At 30.7% G+C, this 20,954-nt stretch overlaps 1 protein-coding gene across 9 annotated transcripts in view; it reads left to right on the top strand.

Annotated features, from left to right (window-relative positions):
- Positions 1 to 20,954, top strand: part of LOC129941766 (rab11 family-interacting protein 3) — a 248,386-nt gene that overhangs the window by 210,150 nt on the left and 17,282 nt on the right. The window lies entirely within an intron of this gene.

Genomic DNA, 20,954 nt, shown 5'->3' with positions numbered 1-20,954 from the left:
ACATTTAATCCAAAGTTGCATGGAAGAGGAATTTGTTTCTCCTTTGTATCTTTTACAGCAAAACATACTTTCCACAGTTTGTATCTTTGTTTATCTTTTGTTTAAAATAAAGCTGAACAAAATTATAAACAAAACGGAAAAGATGCACGTACAAAAGAAGATTTATTTTTGAGATAAGTTTATTATTTTTTTTCTGGAAAATTTCAAACGAAGAAAAAACAGCCATAAACTCTTTAAGAAATATGTGCATTAATTAACTAAATATGATGTACGACTATATTAATGTCTTCCTATTTTGCATAGATTTTACACTCTTGCTTACGAGTATTTTGTACTTTTTTTGTTTTGGTGCTGTCTTGAGATTTGTCTTCTATTTATGTGGAAAACTTTTACTTTCATTTGCATACGAACTAAAAGAAGATTATACTCATAATGAATCTTGAAACTATTTTGTTTAAGGTGAAACAAAAAAGAACAATATTGTGATTTTTTTCTAGCTACGTGACTGTCTTGTGTAGTTTTTAGCTTAACAAAAACAAATTGTAAATCATACGTGAGAAAATAGAGCATCGAAAGAGTTAAAAAACAATCAATGAAATAAAACGCAAAAATGGAAAATGTCACGGTTTCAATTCGGATTAAAAACAAAATAAGCTTTAATAAGTCTTTAAGGTTAGTCTGCATGGAACCACAATTTGCTTTAATATCAAGAAATATAGGTCAAAGTCTGGAGGAAACAAAAAATGAATTTCTTTATAGTGTGAAAAAGTCATGTTTACTTGACACGCGACAATAATATGTCGGCGTTATAATTATATATTCAAAAGACACTAATGGCTCTAATTCAGAATGTGTCATCTTTAACGAACTAATATTCAAACTAAAGATACACATTTTTTTATTTGCTCTTACGTAGTTTTACTGGGCTTCTTTTCCAAGCTTTTCCATAGACACTACAATACGGATAAATACGTAAATTCTATACAAAAGCAGTTCCTGTAAAGAAAAATGGGTTTGACATAAAATTGTAGGTCGCCTCTTGATTCCTGCGCACTTAAATTATGTAGCCTATAACCTAATTGATATATTTAGCAAACAAATAGCTGCAAGCTCTGCTATTCGCCTCAAAGCTTCATCGCAGTGGATTAACAACGATATTGGCCACTTAGTAATTCTTAAGTATTTATAATCAATTCCAAAGTGCACACAGACTACACCCCATCCCCCAACTGCAATTCCACAGAAACTTCCAGATTTCTATACCTTCGAGATCTTTCTGTGAGGATAGGGTATTTCTGGAAGACGAGTCAATCCACTTTTATTAAGATGGATCAAAAACAAAATAAGGGGTTGTGGAGGTGTATACTCTGAAAGACTATAGTTAAGTCTCTCATTCCGCCTTTCCAATAATTGTTATAGCCGGAACTTTTGGCCATAAAAGAAGTCTTGTCCTTGTTTGAAGAAAACATGATATCCACATCTGATATCCATATTTTTTTAGATATCAAATTTCTGGACTATGTCATTACAAACTCTGGAACTGTCGCTGATCTCTAATGGAGATACAACAACAGTTTAATATTCACCTTTGCTAGGTTCCGGGCCAGGAGATTGTAAGGCAGATGAACTCGTCAGAAATGGTGCAGTACAACTTATTCTACCATGTTTGGCTAATCCTTGTATACCAATCGCTACATGTGAACTATTGCTAATGCAAGACGCTATTAACAAGGAAAACATCAAGTGGGACAACATCACAACGTGTCAGGTCTCAAAACACATCGATCAAGTTTCTTGCTATCACCAAGCAAATAGCCCATAAGCTCGATAATAGGTGTCATAACCGGGCACTTTCTCATAGGAAAGGATCCCACAAAGCGTACTCTAACATATCACCTAATTTATGTTTTTCATCGCCGGTATGGGTTGCAATAAGAGTTTTGAATGGTCATTTTTAAGGCTCTTATCATTTAACATTTGACAATCAAAACTACGCTAAAACTAAAAATGAAATTATAAATTTTAAAATTATTGATATTTCGTACAAAATTGGAGAAATTTTGAAGTTTTGCCAGAAAAGTTTCATAAACGAGTTATTTCTCACTATTAGCCATTGAAAACTTGAGATTGAACACTTTCCGACTGTTTGAAAGTTAAAGTTTATGAAAATGCTCCACAATCGATTCAAGATCTTAAAGATGGCTTATAGCCGCAAAAGTGTTTAATTGGTCATACAATTTTTCATGATGTTCCATTTTCTTAAATATCGAAATGACAGAAACCCTATATTTATTTATCTACCTTCTTAATGACGTACCTACTAAAGGGTGATTTTTTTGAGGTTAGGATTTTCATGCATTAGTATTTGACAGATCACGCGGGATTTCAAACATGGTGTCAAAGAGAAAGATGGTCAGTATGCTTTGACATTTCATCATGAATAGACTTACTAACGAGCAACGCTTGCAAATCATTGAATTTTATTACCAAAATGAGTGTTCGGTTCGAAATGTGTTTCGCGCTTTACGTCCGATTTATGGTCTACATAATCGACCAAGTGAGCAAACAATTAATGCGATTGTGACCAAGTTTCGCACTCAGTTTACTTTATTGGACATTAAACCAACCACACGAATGCGTACAGTGCGTACAGAAGAGAATATTGAGTCTGTTTCTGAGAGTGTTGCTGAAGACCGTGAAATGTCGATTCGTCGCCGTTCGCAGCAAATGGCTTTGTGTTATTCGACCACATGGAAGATTTTACGCAAAGATCTTGGTGTAAAACCGTATAAAATACAGCTCGTGCAAGAACTGAAGCCGAACGATCTGCCACAACGTCGAATTTTCAGTGAATGGGCCCTAGAAAAGTTGGCAGAAAATCCGCTTTTTTATCGACAAATTTTGTTCAGCAATGAGGCTCATTTCTGGTTGAATGGCTACGTAAATAAGCAAAATTGCCACATTTGGAGTGAAGAGCAACCAGAAGCCGTTCAAGAACTGCCCATGCATCCCGAAAAATGCACTGTTCGGTATGGTTTGTACGCTGGTGGAATCATTGGACCGTATTTTTTCAAAGATGCTGTTGGACGCAACGTTACGGTGAATGGCGATCGCTATCGTTCAATGCTAACCAACTTTTTGTTGCCAAAAATGGAAGAACTGAACTTGGTTGACATGTGGTTTCAACAAGATGGCGCTACATGCCACACAGCTCGAGATTCTATGGCCATTTTGAGGGAAAACTTCGGAGAACAATTCATCTCAAGGAATGGACCAGTAAGTTGGCCACCAAGATCATGCGATTTGACGCCTTTAGACTATTTTTTGTGGGGCTACGTCAAGTCTAAAGTCTACACAAATAAGCCAGCAACTATTCCAGCTTTGGAAGACAACATTTCCGAAGAAATTCGGGCTGTTCCGGCCGAAATGCTCGAAAAAGTTACCCAAAATTGGACTTTCCGAATGGACCACCTAAGACGCAGCCGCGGTCAACATTTAAATGAAATTATCTTCAAAAAGTAAATGTCATGGACCAATCTAACGTTTCAAATAAAGAATCGATGAGATTTTGCAAATTTTATGCGTTTTTTTTTTTTTAAAGTTCTCAAGCTCTTAAAAAATCACCGTTTATTTGTTGTTCGATAAACGCTATTTCGCTTACTTTTGATCAAGGGTTTGCAATAATTTAGTGCACTATACAATTTATTTTATGCAGGTGCAAAATACAAATTTCCTTACTTTAAATCTTGTCTTTTATCTAATCAAAAACTAATCTCTATCAATTTTTACAATCAAAATCAAATTGAATATTTTGAAAGAATTCAATGCTATAGTTTACCATTCACTGTCAAAACTTGAATTGAACTCACAAAAAAAGAAGAAATAAAATATAAGACCATTACAAGATTTGATTTTTCTTTTTGCCATAAGTTCATACACAAATAGTTATGTACATATAACGTAACCATACTTTAAATAAATTGCGTACAGATATTTCTTGCAGTTCTTTAATGCAGTCATGTTTGGCATCTACCAAACAGCCTTATAGAAGTATCAACAAGTGTCATTGCATTGCATTTCGATCATGGGTAAAATGAAAGAAAAACTGAAAACATAGTCACCCATATTACCTATACCTAACTTATATTGTTGTGAAGTTGGAATGGTCATTTTGACTTATGGCCTATACAGAATTACAGACATCGTAGTCGTGGCTCGTAAAAACTGACCAGATGTTATTTAGTTGAAACTTTGGTAAAAACAGAAAGAATTCAGGGCTTATTTTGTTAGTGTGTATATATAGTTTAGATATTTATCTTCATTTTGAGCACTAACTGCATTAAATAAATTGTAATGGTTTCATAAAAACTTATTGGCTTAGAACATGTTAATCAAATATATAAATATTTGGGTTTCTTGACAAATGCTTTCTATTACGATTTTCATTGTAAGTAATACATATTTTAATTGTTTCCCTTAGTTTAAAAGAAATTCATTTTCGATTTTCTAATTGGCGCCCAATGTGAAACTGCAATGTTCAGATTAAACATGGAAACACTCTTAGCCAAATGTAAAAAATTAAGATTTAAACCTTCCATGCCCTTTATTTTATGTTCTTAGTTGTTTTGTGTTAAAGAATACCTTCTGAGAATATAACTATTTATTTGTTAAGTGGCGCCCAATGCGAAACATTTCAAACTCAAAAACATTTCATTTGATTCGAATTGTTTGCAAGTTGCAAATGAGCCAGTATATGCGATATAGAAACATGCTTAAATTTTCCACTTCATATCACAACAATTATTGCAGATGCATAACAAAAGGCACAAAAGTTTAGATTCAAACTAGAAGATTAAATCTACTACCTATTATTTCTACACTACTTAGAAATGAAAGAAAATAATGAGAAAAAAAACTTCTTCCGTTCTTTTACTCCCATATGAATATCTGATTCAACACTCTTGTAAAAAATAGAAATTAAATTACTTTTAATGGTTTTATATGACTTGACGGAAGACGACAAGACAACGCGACGTCCAGATAAAAAGATATTAAATTTCAAATCTTCGGTGTGTGATTTGTGTGAATTTCCAGCCTAGTTAATTGTAATTGTTTTCTATGTTTAGATTAGTAGATACATTCTGTTGATACCATAATGTATAATTATGTAAAAACTACTAATTTGCATGGAATATACTCCCATATTTATAAGTCGATTTTAAGTTAAGGTCATCGTTCTGGCATAGTTCTTCAAATGACCTCACTGTGGTACATATAAATAGTTTCAACTTTAAATCTTTTTGGCTAAAATTCAATGACTGTAGAAAAAAATATTATCAAAACGATTTTGGTGTCAAACTAATTAGTTAAATGGACTTGGACGCTCACTGTAGCTGCTATAAGGTAGGCGTTTATAGGGCATCATCATTATCATCAGTAGGAAGAGCAAAAATGATGAAGGTTACTCAGCTGCAAGGTGTGCCATTGTTTTCAACCATACACAAAAAGAAATACAACCAACGTCAATTTAAATGATGTAACTTTATAAAATTACTATACTATTAGCCAAGTTAGAGATTTCATTAAGTAACCTTTTTGTTTACTCAGTTTTTTGGACTTTAATTTTGTCCGATGATTTGAAGTTCTTCACTAAGTGAAGTTCTAAAATTGAGTTGCTGTGTTCTTAAATATTAAAAGAGATTGAATTAAAAGAGCAGTGGCACATCATAATGATATTGTTGTTTCTTCAAAAATTTAATGCTTATCTGGCAATTTCAAACCATATTTATTTTGCTTATAATTTGTACGTTCAACATTTTATTCATGTTTACTTTCCAACATAATTTGAATGACAAGTTTGCTTTAATAAATATGATTTAAAATCACGAAAACAAATATAAAGCAGCATAAAAGTGTTCATAATATGCGTTTCGACAAGTTTGCGTTCGTTTAAAATGAAAAATTCCGACTGTTTTGAAACTTCCCATTTCTGTGAGCTTTGATTAAAATAACAATTTTGATTTTTTGACCAAACTTTTTTAATTTTCGATTTTAAGTCCAAAATTGATTTCAATTTGTTTATCATCTAATTTTTCTTAAAAGCGAATTTTTTAAACTTTTTTCCTAAGTTCCGATATTTAATTTGGATGCACTTTTTTGAAAAGTTTGTTATATTAACGATATTTTTATCAATTTCTAATTTTTTGATTTTCTCAAAAATAAGTAATTTGTTCTTAATAATTTGATAAACTCTCTCGAGGAAGCTAATCTCTTTGCTAGGCAATTTCCCGTCAATTCAACTAGCCTATCTCCAAAAAGATGAATCTTTCTTACCCTCTTATTACGGACCGATTGCACTAACGCCCCTTTCTTCTAAGGTCATGGAAACGCGGATTAATTATCAGCTCAGAAAATATCTTGAAGATCGACAGCTTTTGAATGACCAGTCCACTGGTGATTTAGGGTTCATCTCGCCGAATAGTGAAGCAAATCTTTGCATCGTTTCGGAGAAAGTAAGATTGTTGCACTTGATATTTCCAAAGCATTTGATAGGATTTGACATCAGGCCCTGTTATCAAAAATGCTTGCTTTCGGTTTTCATCAATTCCTGCTTTATTGGATTTGTAATTACTTTTCGGATCGTTCAATACAAGTAGAATAGGATGAGTTCAAGTCTGAAAACCACAAAATAAATGCTGGTGTGCCTCAGGGCTCTGTTTTATCTCCAACACTCTTTCTCATTTTTATTATTGCTATCCTGTCTGCATTTTCTAATCCAATACATTGTTTCGCTGACGATAGTACTCAATTATTTATTAATTATGCCCAATTTCACAGTGAAAGTTTAAACTTAAGATCAGGTGAACCTGAACTTAAGTTTAAATTTGAAGTTCAACTCCTCTAGTTTCACAGTGTGCTCTGAACTTCAGTTCAATTGAACGTAGTTTAATTAAATTGTATGAAAAGAATTTGGTAGCATTGTAAGTCATGTGACGTAATGTAAGCAATACGTAGCTGTTCATCGTTTTTTCTTTCTCGCTCTGAAGCGAGGAAGACGTGAAACAGCAACAGATATTTTGTGTTTTGTTGACAATCGGGGAAAATTTATTTATTTATTTTTTTATAATGAAGTTCAGTGTTTTGTTTTTCCTTTTTTTTCAATAAATTTTATTTGTTAAAATGAAAAAAAATCCTGTTGATAATATAGGAAACCTTCTTTTCCATACTCCATACGAGCGTTCAACACAATTTCTTGTTCTTATCTGAATAATCTGAAAATATGAAAATGGCAGCTATTCTGACAACTGTTGTAGTGCCTAAACGTTGAACTGAGGTTAAACGGCAGAATACTGGCGTTTAACTTAAACTACAGAATGAACTCAGTTCAAGGTTTAAACGAAAGTGTGAAACCGAATAAATTGTTGAACTGAAGTTTAAACCAAAACCGAAGTTTAAACTTCTACTGTGAAATTGGGGGTTAGCTATCCATATTCTTTTTTAGACTCACATCCCTCTTCTTTGGACGTTAAACTCTCTTGTGCTTCTAGGAAAGCTCATCAGTATACCATCGAGTTCAACTTCGGTCGTACTGTCAAGTACAGAGATTCGTTTTTTACACGCACTACACGAATGTGCAATGCCTCACCACACTCTGTCTTTTCAAGTCATTGCAATAATCGGAAATTCAAAACCAATGCGCACTGACACCTTCTTTCAACCCCTCTCTCACTTTCCTCCTACTGATGGCAGTAATATCAAAAACCTATATTGTCCGCCCGATGGTCTTCTTAATTTAAACAACTTTTTTGTTGTATTCTTATTCTTATAATGTTAAAATCTACAAATATCAAATTGGTATGTATAATGGCATCTTTTTCCGAAAACTGTACCTTTAAGTAACCTTCAGAACTTCAGATAATTAAATACAAGACCAAAGGACCCCTATTAAAAGTTTAAACAATCTGTATCAATCAACAATGTTGTTCTTTATTTCACTTCAAAGAATCTACTTTATCCATTGAAGAGCAGATGTTTCGAAAAGTCTACCTATAAAGGCCTTCGTCTGACTGAGTTTATAGAGCTTCTAATAGAATAATGTACATACCTAAATACAAATCACTTATAAGAACTTCCTATCTTTAAGTATATTTACTTCTGAATGCCTTCCTTATTTCCATATCTCACGCTCCTAGCTCACATGAAATAAGAACCACTTCAAACAAAGAGGAGCAAATCGTTCCAACATGCCGCCCCTATTTGTGCTACAATTTTTATTTTGTTATTTTGTATACGAGTACATCTTCAAAGATTATTCGAATAACCCCATCAAAGACTTAAAAGATCCAAAAAGCAAAAAAGGAAGACGACCTATGCAGGAAATCATAGTGATGGGCTATACTATAACAATAATTATATTAGGTACTTTTAAGTTCGAGTATTATATATGTACATGTTCAAATCAGAAAATTGCATCTCGTTGGGAGGGTTATTATTTCTGTTTAAGGAGGGGAAAGAGTCTTCTATTTTCTTAAGTAGGTACGTTTGCACCCGAGCAAGCACAGAAACAGAACTTATAAGAACCTACAACGATTTTACGGAAAGCCATCAAATGAACCAGAAACAAAACCGATTTGCCCTCAGAACTGAATTAGCTCGTTGATGTTCTTATTTTTGTTTTCATTGCTGGCTCGGTTGAGTCTTGAGTATGATGGGATTCCACATCGACTTGTGACTTGGAGAGAATTCAAACGAACGTAAGTTGTAAGTGCAGTGAGTGGATCCATCAAAGTGGAAAATGACTCGACTGTCCAAGGGAAGGCAACACTTCGCGAGATCGAGATGTGTCTAGGTTTTTATTTGTGAGAAAACAACAAAAACAATAACGTTGAAAAAAGTACGACGACGATGATTCCATCGGAATCGTGTTCTGGTTCTGATTTTATGATTCTCTTTTAGGACGGAGTGTTGCTTCTTCAACGTCGTCGTTTACTTGTTCCTCTAATGTGCGGAAATGCTTCGATGAGCATGGTCATCGTCATCGTCGTCGTTGGTTCTCGTCTTCGTCTTTCCATTTCCAGACCAGAAAAAGAAGAAGAGGGAGCCCATAGCCACCAAGCTATGTTGCTTTGTATAGAATCACGGGAATGATTCTAGTTTTTTTAATTTTTTTCATTGTAACAAGTTCCGAGTTGAGTTCCTAAGAGAACTTCAAACACTGATATGGTTGATGTTGTTCCAAAACTTAAGCATCAGTAAACGTTCACGGCTGATATCAAAATATTCAAGGGTTTTTTAATAGATCATAAAGTCCGATGTTAAAAGTTTTGAATTGTTTAAGTCTAATATAAGTTTTCAAGTTTACGGTAGGTGGCTCTGATGACTGTATACATAGATGATGATGGTCTGGCTATAATAGACTATGGCTACTCAATGGGTAATGGATTGGGTATAGGAGGGTATAGGTATAAGTTAACACGGAAAGATTGGTTTTTGTTATTAAACGAAACGAAGCGATTGGTATCCTTCATAGATGTTGGATGATGCGGTGATGTTCGTGTCTTGTTGCATTTTGAATTGATGAGGGAATTCATTTTTTGTTAATTTAAAAGTTGTTATTAAATCGAAAAATTATGATTAGTTGGTATCTACAACGATGAAATAAATTTTAAATCTATGTTTTATTTTTTTTCTTGCAAATTGTAACATGGAAGTAAGGAAGTGATAGTACTTCATTAAATATAGCTCTTTAATTTTAAGCGATATAAAATCAACGGAATTTTTGTTAAATAAAATGTTGAAGATGAAATAAATAATAAATAAATATAGTCTACACTTTTTAAATATTAATTAATACCGGACTAGTTTAACGTTTTTAACATTTTATATTATTATCATTATGTGCTGATTCAGTTTTATGATATTTGAATTATATCATTAAACTTTTATTTGTAATATCACTGACCAATTTAATTATTATTATTTTTCCGTTTGCTTAGAATGCAGGTTTTAAAAAATAATAATAAAAAAGGTTGGGATGCGACCCACACTAATAACGTCCAATACTGTCTGTTGAATTATCTTGCTCAAAACTTTAACAAAATATTCTTAACAATATTCTGTTTTATAAGATAAATCATTTTTAGACAATATTTTTTTTGTTCTCTTAATACTCGATTCGAAAACCATTTCTTATCGTTTACTTGTTTCTTTTAAGGTTTTCGTGTTTTGTTAAAAAAGTCATCAATTGAATTTTATTATTTACCATATGATGAAATAGTTTAATTTCAAAATCTATTTTTGTTAACAAGATTTTTAGTAGAAAACCTATTTTTACCAACCTAGAAAGTTTTTATTTTTTGTATAAACAAATACAGATTAAGCTTTATTAAGAAAATTTAGCACACAATGGAACCATTTTGAAAAAAAAATACCTACAATTTAAAAGTTTGATTTTTATAAAAAAATTTATAAATTTGAAGTCAATGTCTCATATTTTAAAAAAGATATTCAATTTCCACTACTCTTTCATCGGAGGTCAAGGAAAATCTGTTATTGACTTTTGTACTGTGACTATGACTGAATCGAACGATTCTATTAATTTGAAGTTGAGTGTATAAACTTTTCAGATCACATGCCTATTGTTGTGGAATTCTTATGTGAATCTTCACCAAAAGAAATAAATCTTCACCAACTATCTCGTCTTTCTTGGAAAAATTAACAAAAAGTTTCTTATCAGCGTAATTTTGACGATATCTTTTCTAAAAACGAGTTGATTGCAGAACCAACAGCAACAATTTTAAATCAGCTCACAGAATATATTCGAAGTTCAGCATCAAACAAAACTATAAGTCGGAACATTTCTTATAAACAAAAGTGGTTCGATAAGGACTGCTGGGAAGCACGCACCAAAGCTTTTGCTCTTCTGCGAGCCAAGTGAACTTCTAACAACCATCGACTAAAAATTTGGTACAGCGAAGCTAACATATATTACAAGAACCTTTGCCTTCAAAAGAAAATTGAAATTGAATTTGAAAAACTACAAGCAATAGCATTGGGTCAAACAAGAAACTCAAAGGATTTCTGGAAAATCGCGAGCGAGATCAATGGGATGATATATAAAATAGGCGTAGGCGTATCTGCTGAAGATCTTTCAGCTCATTTCAGGCTCCTTCTTTCCAACAGTTCTAATTTAATGTTCTCCTGCGCTGAACTGTTGATGACACATTAGACGCTGATATGTCAGTTCAGAGAATACAATCTGTGATCCTAAACTCCATATGAGTTTTTTAAAAATGCCACACCTACTTTCTTTAACAATCTTCAAATTCTTTTCCACAAAGTTTTCTTCACAGCTGAAATCCCCTTTTCTTTAAAAGGACCTTTCTCCCCCTCCCCCCTCTTCACAAAAAAAGGACCTTTTGCCGTTGTGGAAAATTACAGAGAAATTTTGTTTTTGAATGTAATTGCGAAAAAAATCTGTGGCGTTCTTGTAGAGAGACTTGAAAAGTGGGTCGAAGGGAAAAATATTCTATCTGATCTTCAAGCTGGCTTCAGAAAAATTTTTCAACCATTAATCAGATATTAACGCTGTCGTCCATTGTCAAAGCGTTTGACGCCAGGAACAAAACAGTTTGCTTATTTTTTGTTGACTTTAAAGTTGTCTTCTACCTGATTAACAGAAATGCGCTCTTCTATAAGCTCTCACAACTTGGCATATCTTCCAACTTCATTAGAGTTATAAAAGAAATGTACACTAACACAAATACAGCAGTTTGGGATGGCATATCCTATTCAGAATGGTTTGAGACAAATACTGGCGTGAAACAAGGTTGTCTCCTCAGTGCATTGTTGTTTTCTCTGTTTATAAACGGATGATCTTCCTGGAGGAGTAAGAATTGCAAATACTGTTGTTTTATAAAGATGACCTTCTTATAGTCTCTGATTCACCGGAAAATATGCAATTAATGATTAATCGCTTATCGTGTTACTGCAAAAGATGCGGACTAACGATTAATACAGAGAAGTCAAAAATGATTGTGTTTGCGCGATGTCCAAGAGTTTACAATGAAAGGCAATGGACTTATTATGATCATTCTCTGGAAACAGCTTAATAGGTCAAATATTTGGGAGTTAGACTAAATCCGACTTTAAATTTCAACAAACACCTAACTGAAAAAATTGTATCTGCTAAATATAAGATATTCAATGCAGTATTTAAATCAACTCTTTGCTATGCTTCTCAAGTTTGGGGGTCAATGAGTACGAGGAAATTCCATAGGAATTCCATAAAAAAACTCTTCTACCCCAAAATGCGCCTTGTTACGCTATATACTTGGAAAGCGGACTACCAAACCTCTTGACAAATACACTCAAGTCACGGGCTGACTTCATAATAAAGGTATGCTGTCATTATGAGGAATCAAGGATTTCAAAAAAACTAGTTTTGTATGAGTTGAGAAATAAAGGCTGGTGGTATGAAAGATGGCAATTTCTTGGCAACGCTTGTGTGGAAACCTTACATATTGATGTGAACAACGAACGTTATTTGAAAAACCTACTCTACCGCATTATTCAGAAAAACGTAGCCTCTATTCTCTCATCGTGAAGGCTCGGAATTCAAAGTGCGAAGGCAAATTTCCCTTGGAAAACAATCATTAATTATGCAGGAAACTATCCAGCTTCTAAACAAGTGTGACTTTAAAACCCCAAGCAATTTCTTAAAAACTGTTTACAAGTATAGGATGTTATTAATATCAGAATAGTTCTTTTTTGTTGATTATTGAAAATTTAATTAAATTTTAAAATTAACATTTATAAACTTGCCAACCAGGCTGACGGCTTAGCCATAGCTATTAAATTCATAATTTGTATTCGATTTTTTATATAGAAATGTAAATAAAATAAATAACTTACTTACTTACTTATTCCATTTTCACCAACTTTAGTAAATTTTTGTTAAAAAAGTTATTCTAGGTTGCATAAAATAATTTCTTGTGACAATTATTTTTTATTTATAAAAAAAAACGTTGATTGATTTTTTTGCAAAATTACATCAATATATGTATTATAAAATATAAGATTTAATTTAAGTCACTGGCGTTATTGTTTCGTGAGCTATTTTGGGTTTACCAAAGTTCCCTCTTTTTTCTAAATTGCTATGGTAAAAAAATCACACACTTATTTTTATATTATTATTTGTATAAAAAAGAAAAGTAAACATTTTCAATCAGACAAATCGGACCGATTACAATACTAAAGAAGTCGCCTTTTTCTTTGAATCAGATCATTTAAATGTCAATAAATTCTAGAAATTTAGAATTTTTGCTGTTGAGTTCACAATAATTATAATAACACCAAAACAAACAAATCTCAAAATATAATAAAGTTTTTGAAAAAAAATGGAAACAGTTACTTCTACTATACTAATTTTTAGTCAAACAGTTTTACAGTAGGTTCCGTAAATTTCGAAGATCCAATTTTTGTTCTAGGTGCTTATGACTTTAGGTTTAGGTTTTAACCCTGATTTCTAAACGCAACGAACAAAAACTCGACAAAACCGCGAAAATTGTTATTTTTTTTCATGTATTGCTGATTTTAACCCTGATAGGCTAACTTCTTCACAAAGTATATTGTACGTTTTCAAGCTAATTGAATTTTCTTCATTTTGAGCCCAACTTTTTCTCTGTTTACCCAATCATTTTCAAAATACATGATTTTTCCAATTTTGTTTTGGTGTTTCAAATATAAGTTAAAAAACTCACTTACAGTTTATAAGAATCTATTAAAACGAAAACTATTGTCAAAATCTACTTAAAAATGAGACAATAAATGTTGTCTCAAGGCATCGTGAATAACAGCAGTTTTAAGAATGTCTTGAGACTAAATCCAAGTATGGAAAGCATAAAACTCAAGTTCCTGATAAGGATTTGAAAATCCAAAATTTAACCATCAGTAGTTATGCATATTCAGGTAGTAGCTAATTTTGTTGATATTTTTGTTCAAGGTAACATTAAAAATTAGTCTTATATTTCTTATGATACCCTACTCCAAATTATCGGAAGCAACAAATCCTAAAATTTGGTGCTCGTTTCCGAAATAAATTACATACGCTAAGGTAAGCATAGAATAATATGAACAACACCTTACAAAAAACATTGAAATGGGTTTAATATTTGTAGGTGTTTCATAAAAGATAATTAAATTGATTGTTTTTATAGAAGAAATGCTGGAATGTGTTGTCGACAAGAATCATAAAACTTCGTGAATCAATTTTTGTTGCTCTAGACTGTTTTTTCTTCTAGTTTATAGCTATAATTTTTTCCAACACAAAAAAATCAGATTATTTGTCATATATGATGATGATTAATAATTGTGACAAAGATGATGAACAATTCTTCCAAATTCCACCTGGTACAAAAATTTGGCAATTTTCCAAACTTTTATTCTATACCTATGTTTGTAACTGACTTTACACCATTAATATAGATTTTTGTTGTCAAAATGCAATCTCATACTCGTAGATACAAATTGGCATTGCTTCAATGACTATAAAACTTAAATTCATTGTATAATAATAGAAATGTTGTATAACATTACAATAAGAGCTCTCATATTAGTGTATGCATAACGGTGCCTATGTGTTATGATTATTATTATGAATAATAACTGGGGTGTTTAAGTGCATTCGTTGGGGGCTTATACCTATAAGTATACTCTGCCCTTGAGTACTCATAAAAGATACAATAAACCTTTTTTTTTATCCATAGCCACGTTGTAATTGAGTTAAGTTAAGGAAGAAAAAATTGTATTGAAAACATTTTAACAAAAGATGTAATTTTCTCTCTGTTCAAATCACAATAAAAGAAAAAGGCTTAACTGCTTTAAAGTGCCTTACAAAAATTGTGGTAATTTAAGGTCTCGTACATTTCTATAGACATTTGTATGTTGGTTTTATCTTAAAGCTTTTTTTTCTTTGTATATGAAACAAATTCAAAAGTCATTTATTGAATTGTTTAAACTATTTGAATAAACAAAAATCACATAACGAACACACATTTCAAGTTTTTAACTTATTATAAACCAGAGCAAGAGCAAGGAAACAGTGAATGTTTGCAATGAAAATAATCATAAAAATTACTATGTCAAAGTATAACCATACATAAATATAAAAATGATCTAAATATTTATCTGTTCTAGGAGACTTTTCAATGTGCTCGTTTTGTTGTGTCTGATATTTTACAGTGGAACATTTTAGTTTCGTAGAATCTCCCAAAAATCTATCCTTCAATTTCTTCAAAATTATGAAAATTAATTTAGATTTTTAAAATGTTTGAATAAGTGGTTTTTATTAATTTAATTTAAATTTGTTAGATATTCTACCCCATTGTGTTCCATGTTTCATTGACCGACATCTGCAAAAATCTTTCAATTTTTTCTTGTGCAAAATAAACTTAAATTTTACTGCTTCTGATTTCATCGTTTAAATTAATAATAAAATGTCAGATGACGATAAATCGCACATTTAAAAAGAATTATTTCTGGTGTTTCTATCTATGTATGAAGCTTTTGAAGAGACAACAAAATAAATTGTTTTTCTTATTTTTCAATTTAAAATTTCCGGCAATTTTCCAACAATCATCATCATCATCATCTTCGATCGAAATGATGATGCATGGTTTTAAAATAAACGCCTGCTCAAACATCATTTTTGTCAGACTAAAATTAAAAAAGAAAAAATGAAGATAAAACAATTTCCCAGAAGATTCATTTTTGACCTATGGATGGTGATGAGTGGTCGTGTGTATAAGCAAGCATATTCATAAATAATTTTAAATAATATATTTCAAGATGTTGTTTTCTTTTGAAATTGGAAAACCGATAAATTTTCAAAAGACAAACAATTTTATTGGTGAGAATTTTTCGTTTCTTTTTTTTTTTGGTTGGTGATGGCCTCATAATTTATTTATGACGTGTGAAGGTTAATTTTGGAAAATTAGAACAAAATAAAATGTTTAGATGAATGTTTTCACTTGTGTTTGGAATTTTCTTTAAACACGGACAAAAAGTTCAATGAAAAAGACCTATTTTACAACACAAACAAAAATATATTTGAAATGATTTAATTTGACATGTTACTCCAAGGAATTCCTAGTAACCAAGGAAGTTTGAAAATTAAATTAGCCGCACCTGAGTTTTTTTTATTTAAAACAATTATTAAATATTTTTGTCTTTTTGAAAAATTGTAAAATATTTCCGAGTTTTATGAAAGATTTTAAAAAATTTAAAAATGTCAATTTAAACATATGAAAAAATAATTCTTTTGGGATATCCTCAAATAATTGAACTGCTTACTTTCAAAATTCGAAAAAAGGACTATTTTCAGGCTTAAATTTGAATCGAGTTTTAAAAAAAATTTCTTAAAAAAGTTCAGTTTCTAAATTTATAAATGTAATCTCGTTTGATGCTTGATTAGTTAAAACCTTTTTAAATTCTATTTCAGTTAAACGTCCTTATAACGAACCTTTAAGGGACCACAAAAGTGGTTCGTTACAAAGAAGTTACACATTCATTTTTGTTAATACAAATTTAAACTACAAAAATAATTGGTTTTAAAGAAGTTACATCTTTTAATTTTTTAGTTAAAAATATATCAAATTTCTTCCAATTATGATGATAGCCGAAACTATGCATCATCAGAGGTTTCATATCTTGTTTTAATAAAACTTCAAAATTATAAAATGCAATTGCTATGTCAATATCGTTGAGTTTTTCGAATGAATTCGTTTTCAGCATTGTCATTTGGTCAGTCCTATTCCTCAGATGTAATAACATTGACATTTTTGTTTGTTTAAGAGAAGTTCATATTAAGAACATAATCCTTAAATGTAATAGGGTAATCATCATTTGGTAGAGCTATTATTAATGATCTTATCGTTGTTAATTGAACTCAGTCTTCATCGGACCAACTATTAAAAGTACCAAACCCAGCTTTGTTAAAACATTTTACAGTTTTTTATTTAAAACAATTTTGCTTTCGGGGCCAAAAATTGGTTCTTTATAAAGAACATTTTGCTTTCATTAAAAGGTATCTAATTTGTATGGGTTGTTTTTAAAGGGGAAGGGGAACAGAATGAAATTCGCTATAGAGAGAATCACATTATAAAGAAGTTCGTTATAAAGAACTTTAAATTTGGTCATAGGTAAATAATATTTAGGATAAATTTATATTAAAAGAGCAAAACAAACACTGTGGCGTATGTGGAAAATATTCATTTCTCTTTAAATTGAAAAAAATATCTCTTGACTAACCACTTCCTCCTTTATGACCTGAAACTCTGGACCAATGTGCATTACCTGGGCTCATAGCCGAAATACCTGCCCGGTAGCTGTTTTCCTGAATCTTATTAGATTTGTAAGGTCCTGAATCTTCACTAGTCGACAAAATTCCTTTCTTTTTTTTCTTGCACAAAGATAAGAATCATGAATTCGAATCTTACCTTTAAATGTGTCTATCACACAAAGTTTCAACTTAACATGAAGTTATTGTAAAGGTCTCGATTTGTCGAATTGAAAATTTTTACATTTCAAGTAGTCGAAATAAAAGATTTTTAGAAAGATGTTTTATTACACAGATAATAATGCTGAAAGATGCAGAATGGGGTCTCAAGAAAATTGCGCGGGTGTTTTTTTACCATAACAGTTAAAAAAAGGCGAATATTTTGGTTAAACCTAAATATCTCACGGACCAATGACGCTAGAGACTTTTTTTTCTAAATCGAAAAAACTGAAAAAAAATTGTCACCTCAAAATTTAATATTAAAAATGATTTCACCTCCAAAACAATTTTGTGCAGCAAAAAATAACGTTCCTAACATCTGGTAAAATTTTGAGAAAAATCGACTTGACAGTTTTTTTATAAAAAATAAAAAACTAAAAAAATTACTCAAAGTTGGTAATAATTAAATTTCGACTCAAGTATCTTTTCAAAAACTTGATATTATGGCTTTCAACTAATTTTATCTTATAAGAAATATTGTTTTCAACATTCAGAAAATGTTGAGAAAAATCGATTTGACAGTTTTTTTACAAAAAATAAAAACCCAAACAAAAAAATTAATAAAAGTTGGTAAAAATTGATTTTCGACTCAAATAGCTTTTCAAAAATTAAAAATATTGTTTTCAAACTTTTCTATTTCACAGAAAATATTGTTTTCGATATTCAGTAATTTTTTTATGAAAATTCAACGGTCCGTTTTTTCATAAAAAAAATAATATAATAGTACGCACATTTTTTAAAAATTGATTCTCGGTTCTTGACATCTTTCAAATTAATTTAATTCATCCAATTTGTAAAAATTTAAGAAATGCTACTAAAATTGTTTAAGATTTGCTTTCGACTAAAAGTCTATTTAAGAAATCTAGATTTTCGAACTTAACTATTTCTTTATATGAAAATTATTGTTGGTAATTTTAAGTTTTTAAAAAATAATTCAACTGACAACTTTTTTAACCCAACACGAAAACGAAAACTAACTTTTAAGCACGACAAATCGACAGACGGGATAGGAAGGTATCAGTGTGGGTCGCATACCTGCTTCTCCTTAAAATATGTATGTTTTTAAAATTGCAAAAAAGAACCAAAAATATTTTTTTTAAGCCTTACTCAAAATATCTCTTAACAATAAATTATAGGATGATTTTGAAAAGTACAAATCAATTTAAAGTATTGTAGTATCTCAATTAATTTTAAAGAAATTCTAATTAGTTCTGACCCTTTATTTGAATCTTTATGAAGTTTTTGAAAATACGGCTTGGATTTTGAATCTAAACTTTACTGTTTGCTACAATTTCAAATATACCCGCTTTAAACATTATTTTTGTATTTTTTAATATATTTTAAAAACTTGATATAGTTCAATATGTTAGACAGCAGATTCGTTACAAGAACCAAACTTACTTTCAAACCATTTTGCCTGTTTCTGTTGAAAACCATTTAAGCATTTCTTTTAGATTTTTGTAAAATCGGTGACATCTTTCAACTTATGAGGATTTTTTGAAAATTGTGGGAAATAATATAAATATTTCAACTGATTATTGAAGAAAAGGAATATAGATTTAGAAAACTATCACGGATTGTATTGAAAAAAACTGCCTCAAGAAGCCTTATAAGTTTTTTTTTCGAATTTTAAAAAGTTATATCTCAAAAACCTGACGTAAACAATTAATTTTGAAGTAGGATTTGAATTAAGGCCTTGCAAATCTAATGAACAAGTGCAATTTAATTGTCATGATGTAAACCCTGTTGATCATTAAGATCAATTGTCTACACCAATCTTATAAGTGGCCCCAATGCAAAAAAAAGTCTAAAGGTATAAAATCATAAGATCTCGATGGGCATATTGTGATCAGGCCAATAATACAGTCAGGAGCTTTTATAACAAAACATTTTTTCATTTTTGTAGTGAATTATAACAATTTCAATGTGTTGTAATTTAAAAAATGATAACTTCAATAGTGACAACTGCTGAAAAATCGGAGTTCAAAATTAAACCTCCTATTGAAAAACACTACATCAAAACTTTTGTTGAGTAAAATTCAAGACCAAGTCCATGTGTATTAATTTTGCAATTTACATATATTTCAATGCAGTAATTTCATTTCATAATAAACTACCTAATTAAAAATTGCACAGCATAATATCTAAATTATCTGAAATTGAATTATTTTCTTAGTTGTTATGTTTGCTATTGTTTACCCATTATACATCAACACTTAATTAATATGCAAGGCCTTTTTGAATCCTCCTCCTCTTAATCACAATCAAGTCTACCTCACTTCGAAATAAACTTGTCTTTAATTGATTTAATTTTTTTTTCATAATTGTTTTTAATTTTTGCAAATTAAACTTTCACGTTACTATAAATATTTAAATTAAATTTGTGTTTAATTCGCTTTCCAATATATCGAACTCGCATTAAAAATTCATTTCAAATGTTTGCTCTTCTCTATATCAAATTCTGTATACATTTTATACACTATAGTGAAAATTTGTATTATTGTTTTAATTATACAATTAAAAATATATTCATTAAAGTAACAACCATGCAACTTGAGTATATCTAAACTACTTATATTCACCTAACAACAATATTTATCCATCAAATATACTACAAAATAGCAAACCAAACGACAACTAAGTAATCAACTATACACTTATATAGAAAATAAACTCTCTTCTCAAATTATCACATTATAAATAATTTAATTGCTGATGACAGACGCTGACGTTGTTGTTGTGTCGTCACTTATGATTATAATATAATCATGTAAAGGCTCATAAATCCATCTTTTGATGATAACAACAATCCAAAACAAAACAAACCATAATGTTTACATTAGTTTTAAACTTTCACTTGTATAGATACCAATCGAGTATGTATCGCTGCTGAACTCTAACGCAAAAATGTAACTCAAGTTCCATTATAGATGTATCTATAGATACACTCGAATCGTGTAATAAATTGCAATGTTAGATATTTTTGATTTTTTTGTTTTTGCTGAAGTTTTTGCATTCAACTTCAACATAACAACATAGCTACAATGTTGCCAACTACTGTTGAAACATGTTGATTGTACAACATTTTGAATTCATTTCTTTTAACCTTACAAAAAAGTATCTAAATTATGCATCTCACTTCCATCTTAACCTAAAGGAATCATCAAACCAAGTTGGCAACATTGTTTTTGTATCTCAATTGCTATCTGATATGTACCCAAATGTATCTCACGACAAATAAAGTGTATCTCTGATCGTAGTTAGGCATCTTATGTACATTTATTAAAAAATAAAATAGGTGGTAGTGCTCCACATTCCACAATTTGTAATTCCACCGCATACAGTTTTTATTTTGTTTTTCTTAATTACCCTTCACGAGTGGTAATGAGGAAAAACAAAA

This window comes from Eupeodes corollae, chromosome 1 (genome assembly GCF_945859685.1).
Source record: "Eupeodes corollae chromosome 1, idEupCoro1.1, whole genome shotgun sequence".
Taxonomy (NCBI): domain Eukaryota; kingdom Metazoa; phylum Arthropoda; class Insecta; order Diptera; family Syrphidae; genus Eupeodes; species Eupeodes corollae.
Note: the sequence above shows the minus strand (reverse complement) of the source record. Positions and strands in the feature narration are given on the sequence as shown.